This window comes from Rhinolophus sinicus, linkage group LG02, assembly GCF_036562045.2.
Source record: "Rhinolophus sinicus isolate RSC01 linkage group LG02, ASM3656204v1, whole genome shotgun sequence".
Classification (NCBI taxonomy): Eukaryota; Metazoa; Chordata; class Mammalia; order Chiroptera; family Rhinolophidae; genus Rhinolophus; species Rhinolophus sinicus.
In genome coordinates this window covers 73,921,985-73,931,696 of record NC_133752.1, presented here as the reverse complement: position 1 = coordinate 73,931,696, position 9,712 = coordinate 73,921,985, and the positions used below count along the sequence as shown (strand labels likewise).

The 9,712-nt window shown below is 45.3% G+C and overlaps 1 protein-coding gene across 13 annotated transcripts in view; it reads left to right on the top strand.

The window, feature by feature from the left end:
- The first annotated feature begins 605 nt into the window (after positions 1-605).
- Positions 606-9,712, top strand: part of APBB2 (amyloid beta precursor protein binding family B member 2) — a 331,632-nt gene continuing 322,525 nt past the window's right edge. For 4 of the 13 annotated variants that reach the window (XM_074324595.1, XM_019751899.2, XM_019751910.2 and 1 more), the window contains exon 1: positions 609-803. The gene's annotated coding sequence lies outside the window, so the exon portion shown is untranslated. Of the gene's footprint in view, positions 804-9,712 lie in introns of all 13 variants that reach the window. The other 9 variants (XM_074324599.1, XM_074324598.1, XM_019751905.2 and 6 more) reach the window with 4 other exon arrangements.

Genomic DNA, 9,712 nt, shown 5'->3' with positions numbered 1-9,712 from the left:
TGTGGGGTCAGAGTCCCAGAGAGCAGTTTCCAGGCTCTGGGCCTCACGTGGAAAGGTGCTGGCTTGGTTATTAGATGGCCATCAGCTGTAATCAGATGGCCATCCGCTGTGGCTGAGTGGCCATCAGCCATTATGGTTAGCCATTAGCCACTAATATAACTGCCGTGGCTACGCTATGGGGTTGGTTGGCAGAGAAGCAGAGGACAGATTGCAGATTGTGTGGCTCCGTGCTTCCTGTGTCTCCAATCCAGGCGCCAGCGAGAATACAGTGGTATGACTACCCTATCTGTGGCTCCGTTGGTGTTCCTTTTTGGCCTCACCATTTCCTACGTTCTTATGCAGGGAGTGGAAGCTGAGACCCTACATTATACCCGGCTTTTGGGTCTCCACACCCTGGCCCCCTTTGCCTCCTTTGCCATCTGCCCAGACGATTTGTGGACCGTGGGTACGGAAGCCCCGCAGCCTCTGCCTGCAGGGGTCGCACTAGGAGCGCGGCCCGCCCCCACTTCACCGGCCCGCTCTCCGCCCCGCCTTTCTCCCGTTTGGCCCCCGCCAGGGCGGGGCCCCTCTAGGCTCCACGCGCAGCCGCCACCAAAGCCTGGAGAAGTGGAATCTCCCCGGCGCAGCTCCCTGCGCGGGACTCGCGGAGCGGCACTGGGCATGCTCAGTCGCCGGATCCGTACTGGTCTCAAGTAGGAAGCTCGAGCGCTGCATCCGCAGCTGATCCGGGCGCTCCGCGGAGGGCGGGACTGGAGCATAGCTGCCGGGCGTCGGAGCCTAGGCGAGCGTCGCGCGCACCGCGGGTGAGCCTCGCTTTCTTCCTTGCTTTTGCCCTGGATCTCGGGATGGCTCGGGAGTGCTGGAGAGAGACCCGGGCAGCGGCAGCGGCAGCGGCGTGCGGCGAGTGGCTGCGATTAGCCCTGGCGGCCGATCCTCTCCTCCCGGCCCCGGGGGCTGCGCGGCCACTGCCGCCCGCCCAGCCGTAGCCACAGCTGCAGCAGCTGCCGCCGCATCTGCAGCGGGCACCCGCTGCTGAGTCCCGTGCGCCCTGCGCCCTCGCCGTAGGGCCGGGTGGCACGGCTATTGCGGGCTCACTCCTTGACTTGCATCCTCCCTGCTTCCCGGCTCCCTCTTCCCTTCGGCAGCCCGGGCTTGGCAGGGCCTGGGGTGGGAGCGACAGGATTGGAGGGGGTACGCCCGGGTGGGGGCTGCGGAGGGGAAAAGTGAGGGTCGGCGATAGCGGGAAGAACGCACACCCCCTTGCCCTGGAACCGGCCTCCGCGTTGCGGCTGGGCTCACCCTTCCGAGGAGGCAGCGCACTCTTGCCGGGGAGTTGGAGACGGGGCTGGCTTCTTGGAGGTTTCAGAGACCAGACTCTGCGAGATCAAAGGGGGAAAAGTTCATTTTCCCCCTCGGAAGCAGAGAGCGTTTTAACTAGAAAATGGCTGTTCGAAGGGGACGGAATCAGGAAAGCTGACCACTGGGTCCGGAAAGCCCCTCTGCTGCCCTCCGGACGGAATGGAGGGTTGAACGCTAGAAATGACATTTGTGCGATGAAAACCGTGCTATTTACGGAGGGTAGGATGCGGAGTCCCTTAGAAACAATGAAAGGTGATCTCGACAATGGGTGAAGAGAGATAATTGAGTCAGAGGCGAAGGGCCGAAGGAGCGCGGGACTTGAATAAAATAATAATAATAAATTGGAGAAATCAGATTTAGAGTTGTGGCCGTTTTGTAGTCAAGTTCTGCTCAATTTTTAGAGCCACTACTGTCACAAACGTTTTTGGATGGCTTGAGGGGTTGGGGACGGCTAACATTGAGAGGAGAATAAGGTCAGTGTCGGAAGTTCCAACAAGACTGGGCGCACAGTTTTGTTTAGGAAGTCGCTCAGACACTGGCTTTACACTGCGCCTGATGACTTAGGTGAAATACCTGAAGGATTGTCATAAAGTGATACCAGCAGTGGTGTTTGCATTCCAAGAAATGAGGAAACTTTGTGAGGTTGGCATTGGTTTATCGTTTGTTTTAATATTTCACTGATTTAAAAAACAAACAGTGGCATCCTGATTTGTTGTTCTGTCTTTGGGTCTCTTAAATCTCTTGATATCCCCCCCACGCCCCCGCCTTGTCATGGATTTATATTTCAAACCTTGTCCTCAAATGGCCACGTTCATTAAGAGTATCTGAATTCGCATAGCTGGACTTTCAGGAATAGACGGAATCCCGGAGGGGGAATTTCTTTCTGAATGTAGGCAGCAGCTTTGTTGTATTTTCAGTTTGTAGCTTGAAAGCAATATTTTTTTCAACACTTGTTTATGGTAACTTGTAGACTCCTAGAAATGGCACTTTTGAAAGGATGACATTGGTCAAGAGGTTGAGGAACCTCCCCGCTGGGGAAAATGTTGAGAGAACACAGGTGGCAGTAGAGTACAATGGGCTGGTAGTCAGAACACCGGGGGGAACAGATGCAAGATTTCTGTTGCTGTCCTTTTGTCATTGGCTCACTGTGACACTCAGGGTCTTCAACAATTGGGGGATGTCCCTAGATATTTGCTCAGAGCCTTCGAGAAGGACTCTAAAGTTGAGATCCTTTTCTAGGGAAGGTGTTTATATCTTATACTATTATTCTCTCTTCCAAAGTCTACTTTTGGACTAAATAATTCGCTTCCACGGAGCTAGCACGATTCCACTTTCTGAAACTTTTATAAAGTGGTAGCGGAAAAGCTTGATGAGCTTGAGTGTAAAAGATGGATGTTTTACACTTAACTTGAGTAATGTGAATACTGATGACACAATTATTTAGGAAAACACTATTAAACATTGCAAGAATCCACATGTACAAAGATAAAATGTTTTTAAACTGTTACTCTTTTTATGTCATGTTGCAACTTTTGATGACTTTTCTTTTCCTGCTACCAGAGAAACAATAACAAATATTGAATTCTTTTTTTTGAATGTTACAGAAGCAATTACTACTGAAAACCTTGCGATAATGTTGGAATAGTGTTATGTTGATTTCCCTGATTTCAGGATATCTGAATTTGTCTTTTAAGAAAAAATATAATGTCTCTGTGCCTTTTTCAGTTACACTTTTAAAATAAAAAAAATACCCTGATGATATAACGCCTTAAGTTCTCCCGGGGTCTAGGACAGACTTTTAGGAAAGTATAGTAAGGTTTTACTAGTTATGAGGGTGATATTTATTTTCCTACCCTGAGTTAAAAAAACTAGCATTTGTTCAATGGTTATTATATGTCAAGTCTGATATTAAACTCCTTACATGTATTATTTTATATATCAGTATCTTTGACATAAATGTCAGCTACCAAAGAAAACTCCTCTGAGAAGGTGGACAGTTATTTGCACAACAATAGAACTTCAAAGTTTTATCTCATATGAGAATATTTTCAACTGGTTTCATTCAATAATAATAAAACATCTTTGATTTGTTATTTATACTTAGGTTTGATTGGAACAGCCTTTCTTCGGAATGATTTAAATGTTTTTAAGAAGCTTCCATCCAGATTTAAAAACTGTTTTGTGTTAATTTATTTTCAACAATGGTGTACTACAAACAAATAAACTTAAATGTAACAAAGATAAATCCAGATTACACATTTTGATTTTAATGTGTTATTAGTTCATATTCTGCGTGTTGATATGTGTAGATGGCATTTCTCTCCATTGAAATGGTTTGTCAGAGACAGACTGAAAGACTCTCCATAATTAAGGATCTAGTAGGATTTGGTGGAAAGACCACCATCCAGGGAGCCCTAAGACTTGCCTTCTGGGCTCTCTGGGCTCTCTGGTCTCGGCTTCTCTGCTACTTTAATTTATTGTGTGACCTTGTGGAAGTCAGTTCACTTTTTTGGGCCTCAGTTTTTTCCATCTGTAAAATGGGGGAATTGCTGTAAAGTGTACCCTCTGGGTGTCTGTTACGGGTTCTTCTTGTCCCAGTCTGCGGGTGGTATACAGCTCTTTGAGGAGGCAGGGCTTCATTTAAAGCCATTAGATGAAGCCAATTTCTGGTTTCACTAAGTCTAGCCTGCCTTTGTTGAAGGCCCTTCCTTTTTGGCCAATTCTTACCCCCCTTTTAGTTTTTATTTGTCAAAGTATGGTTGTCATAAAATTAACTCTTTGTGGCCCGGCCAAGACTAGGTAGGAGATAAGGTAATATTAAATTTGGGTAAAGCACATTAGATACTTGAAACTGTTTGATAGCATCTTCAGAGAGGGAGACTGTGCTCTTGGGCAGCCTGAGACAGAAGGCTCTGCAGGGTCTGCAGAGGAGGGTGTCCTGTGCCTTGGTTGCTGGGGCCCACCCACATGACATTTGGGCAAGCCTTTCCCATGTCCCTGTCCTCTCTCTTCAGCCCTTGATCAGAAATGCACCCCTTGGTCTGGACTGACATCATTATCACTTAATGTTAGCACCACCCCGGTATTGGGCTGGTGCCATGGTCTGCTGCTTGCAGTAGTAAGAGCGATGGCTGTCGGAATGTGCTCACACATCGTTGGCAAGATCATGACCTTTTCTTTCTTTCTTTTCTTTTTTTTTTTTTTTGACAAGCTGTGATGATGGGGCAGAGAGCAAAGGAAACCCAGCCCATTTGATGTTTTTAGTGCACTTTGCTTTCAAGATGCTCAGAAAATTCAGCCTCATTAACCTCTAAGTGAGGCAGATGAGGAGAATCCAGAGTTGTTATCTGCACTTCAATAGTTGATAATAAATGGACAGTGAGTCTGGTGCTTGTAATCATAACCAGGCTCCAGAGTTTACTAGACCCCTGCAGGGAGTGGAGCATTAACTCTAAACATAAGATGAGGGCTATCAGGACAGAGAGGGTGGAAAGTCAAGTCATCACAGTTTGGCAAGAAGCAGCCTGGATGTGTATGACAGGCCTCTGGGTGTAGAGTTACAGGAGACATTCTCTTTTTACATCATCTTATTTCCATAATATGTGTGTCTTACCCAGTTTTCTAAGCACGGAACACGTTGCTTTCATCATCAGGAAGAAAGTCCCAATGTGTAATTTATTGATGTATAAAGTATACAGATTCATATGGACAAAGGTGGGAAGAGAGCATGGAAAAAAAATGACTAGTAAGGAATTATGATTAAAGTTTTTCCTGCTTGTTTATTAATGATTTGATAGTGGTTATAAAAAATACACATAAAATGAACCATTCTGGCCTTTGCCTCTTGTAGAAGTCTTGCAAAATTTTGTCTGCTAGGTAATAACTGAGGGTTTTGAAGTGTAATTCTACTGGAAAGTGTGCTTCAGGAATGCTGGGAGTGGGAGGAAGAGTGATTCTGCTTTTTCCCTTTGAAGTTGGCTGAAAAGAATGCAGTTTTGGAACTGAGCTGGAAGTGTGCACCTAGGAGGATGAGGTTGGGGAAAACTTGCAGAGGTCCAGAGAGTGAAGGGAAATGCTTTTGTTGAAGGAAGGTGCAGTATTCCTGGGTGGATGGGATGTAGCATTTACAAAACTGCTGCCCAGTGAATCAGAGCTTAGGTTCTCTGCAATTTGAAAGTAACTGAGGACCTAATATATGCAAAGTGCAGTGTTGTACCCGTGGGCCATGGTCTGTGGGTGACATTTTCACTGTCCTTCTCAAAATGATAATGATGACGACATAGTGAATATTTCATAATTGTGTTCAAATGAAGAGATGTGTCCCTTTCTCTGAGATTATACCCTTCCTATTTGGAGGGAAGATTTTTTTTTTTTATGAATTGATGGGAATATTTTTATTTGGCAGCTTAATGGTTCATGAAATTGATAAGTCTTGGTATCCAGGCCTAAGATGTAGAGAGCCCTCCCCTCAGGGTCAGTTGAATGGTGAAGGCGAGGCCGAACTGGAGCCTGTTGTCGGCTGATGGTGCTCTGGGCCTTCCAGGAGTGTAGGCTCATTGGTATAGACCCAGGGTCCTAGAAACTGAGAAGAAGCTAGTTTTGAAAATGCTTTTGGGAACCAGCTAATATTTTTGAATTATAGGCTAAAAATGACAAGGAAAGTGCCAAGATGAAAGATGAGAGCAGAAAGGATAAGGGATTGAAATGTGAATTTCAGCAGACCTCAAAATGATGGATCTTGTTTGTTTCTTTGCATGCAGGCCTCTTTCTATCAAAACAGCGCACTGTAGCAATTGGGGGTTAGTGATTCTAGGAAATGCTGATGGAGTCAAAGCCATAGAACAAAGGGTTGTGTAATAGTCAGCTTGCTTTGGACCTGTGCAGTATCATACCCTCCAGGGTGAGCCTCGATGAGTCTCTAGAGGGAGCTTAAGAATAATTTTCTCATGGAATTGCAAAACCCGTATTATTTCTGAGTTTTAAATAGTAGCTTAAGAATATCACGTATTACAGATAATACTGTAAAAATCTGTGCTTAGTGATACCTGGATCTCACTGGTCATAAGAATAATATATTGTTAATGTTATTGTGGAGCTCTTATTTTGTACTAGGAGCTTGATAGCTGTTACTCTGTTTAATTCTTACAAAACACTATGGTGCTGTTCCCATTTTAGAGATAAGGAAACTGAGGTCCTTTTTACTGAAGGCTGCACAGTAAACAATGATGCTTGCCCTGGAACTGTAGTCAGTACAGAAGAGTCTATGAGTTGCTGAGGGACTGACAGGAAAAAGCAATAACATTTATTTGTTAAGGGCCAACTTGACCTGGTGCTATACAGGAAACATTTCATTTACTCTTTTGGGCTACCTCCTTCTTCCTTCCCCTTTTATAGGTGAGGAAAGCTTGGCTCAGAAAAGTTAAAGGACTTGCTCAGGCCTAAACAAAGCCAGTGTTCTTTCCACCACACCATGAAACCTTCCTAAATTCAGCATTTGTGGGAGAAGGTGAAAATTCACCTTTCATCCATTTTCAAAATGTGCATGTCTTTCCTGTGAACGCAAATTGAGTAGTAGGAAAATGCAAATATAATTGCTAAATATGTCTCAAACGAGGGATTGCTGTGTTGAATCTCTCTGGGAAGATTCCAGGCTAAAATGTTTCTATTGTAAATTGAAACTGATTGGTTGTCACGTGCCAATCGTGAGGTACTGTTGGGATGACAGAGGTTTCTGATGACTGGGAAAAGGCAAGGTGATGATTTCTGGGCTTCTCCAGCAGCTTCATGGCTGACTTGAGATTTCCGGCTGCTAGAGTAGTGGGTCTGGATAATGGGGCCTCCCCTTGGGACCACCCAGCACGCTCTGGGTGCTGGCTCTATTCTTATCTTCTGGTCTTCCATTGGTTTCCAAAGTAGACTTTTGTCCTGGGCAAAAGAGAATCAGGGGACCTGCCACACTGAGTATCCCAATTTGCCAGGCAGTACTATTTATTTGTGGAAGTGAATAAATTAGTATTTCCTTAGCATGAGTTTGGTTTCTCAAATTGAGTTGTTCCTTAGTGAACTAATACAACTAGATTTCTGAACATAACACACATGGTATGGACCCACAGTGAATTCGGGGGTATATATACTTTGAGAAGCACTGATTGAAGTTCAGATTCTTCTAGTGATCTGATTTGAACCTCTTATTCTCCCCAAGAACCAAGTTTTATTTATTTATACCTTTTCCAGATCCCTATTGAAGACAGAGATGCATTCATTTGGTGACACCCAGAAACCTCTGTTTCATTTATTCATGCCTTTGTTCAGCAAATGTTTATTGAGCACATACTTTGTGCCAGGCACCGTGTGAAGTTCAGGAAGACAGAGAGGAATGTACCACAGCATTGGTTATAAGGTGCTGTAGTAGAGGCCTCTGTGTGAGGTTCTGAGGGAATGGAGAGAAGGGGGGCCGGCCTCAGTCTGCTGGAGTAGGGATGCCTTACTCCTAGTTTGAAACTCTACTAGAAAAAACTCTTCAGCTGTCTCCTTTTCCATTTTTCCTCCCATCAATATGACTGATGTAGCCGGTTTATTCTACTCAACACCTAGTCTTTGCCACTGTTTCTATAAGAGACCTGGAGCTTTGGTCTTTCAAATCACTATAGCAGTGGCCATTTTTGCCCTCCAGGGAACATTTGGCAATATCTGGAAACATTACTGATTGTCATGACTGTAGTGAGCAGAGGCCATGGGTGCTACTTAGCCCCCTCCAGTGCATGCAGAGGGCAGCCCTCTGCGGAGAGAGTGGGGATTTGGTAGTGAAGAGCCAGGCTCTTAGGGTTCCAGGACTGCTCTGCAATTTCATAGCCGTGTAGCTGTTGACAATGGAATTTTACTTGGGCAACAGAATCCACAGTGCCTGTTTCCTCATCCATACATAGGAATACTAATGATGCCCGTATAATACGGTTGTCATGACTTAATATACGACACACGAACTAGACTTGGCATGAGGATACACCTTAACAGTTATTACTGTTTTTCATTTTAAGGAAAAACTTTAACTTTTGACTCTAAAGAGCTTGAGTTGGGAGAATCGTGGGAGAATCGAGGGCAGCTGAACTTGTGGTGCCACCTTGCAGTAAAGCTTTAGTGTAAGAACTGGCCTCAGTTTTTGTTTCTGTGGTTCCTTTTTGTCCATGGGTTTTATTTTCCACTGTTTTCACCTCAGGATTCCAAGACGTTCGATAGCTTTGCCTTTCATCCTTTTTTTCCCCCATGGACCCAAATTTATGCCCCTAATGAACCTCCCCCTAGAGGGCTAAGAAATATATTTATGATTTTCCTTAGCTCTGTCTATTTTGGGAACGGTGAGAAAACAGGAAGCAGGTCAGAGGAGATGTTGCATGACTTCCTGATTGTCACAGCTCCCTTCTCTATAAAATTCCGGGCAGGATTGAGAGGCAGGTGGTAGTGCTTGCTTAGAAACTTCCTTCTACGCCCACCAGCTCCACCCCCAACTTAGGTGCCTGCTGCTTCCAAAATGCTCTGTAATTGGGTCACAACATTCTGCCTGCTTGAAATCATTTCTAAAAATCAAAGCGAAGACATAGCCTGTGTCAGTGGGATTTGAAATGTCTCCATCGTCTACTTCGAGGCTTTGCAGAGCTGTCCTGAGAACAAAAGAAAGCAAATTTACCTCCATGAGGTGGCAGTCTCTCTTAGGGGGCATAGAACTGTGTCTTGCATTCATTTGCAAAAGCACTCAAACCATGGTTCTTGCTGATTTTCCATAGGAAGTTGAGCTCGTGGATTCCACTCAACAGATCACATTTATTGAATTTTCATAACATGATTGACTTGTAAAGATTCAGTGATTTGAAGGTATCCACAGACTAGAGAAAAATTAAGGCGTTCAGTTGCCATAGCTTTCTAATTCCTTCCCCATGACACAGTCCTCTCTGTCCTGAATGAGAGCAGTGGCCTCTCAGTGGCCTTCCAGCTCCATTCATTCATTTGGCTTTCCAAGTGCTTGGCGTTGCTCCAAAGGCTGCATGTGGAAATGGACCAGGATGGCCATTGCCTCTACCTGCTGGAAGCTGTCAGTCTGTCGGGAAAGACTGATAGCTAAAGAACTAACTCCGATAAAATGGGATGTGTGCTACCAGAAGGAGAAGTACTCAGTGTTTCCCAGAGCAGCACTTGCCTGGTTTGAGTATAGGGGGTGTGCCAGGGGAAGGGATGGTCAGTCTGTCCCACAGCACACCTGGTACCCCCATCTCTGTGGCTGTGTAAGGCACCCCTGACTCCCAGCTCCCTTTTGGACCCCTGCTGTTTCTGACAGTGTACCCCCACTTTCCGTCCCACC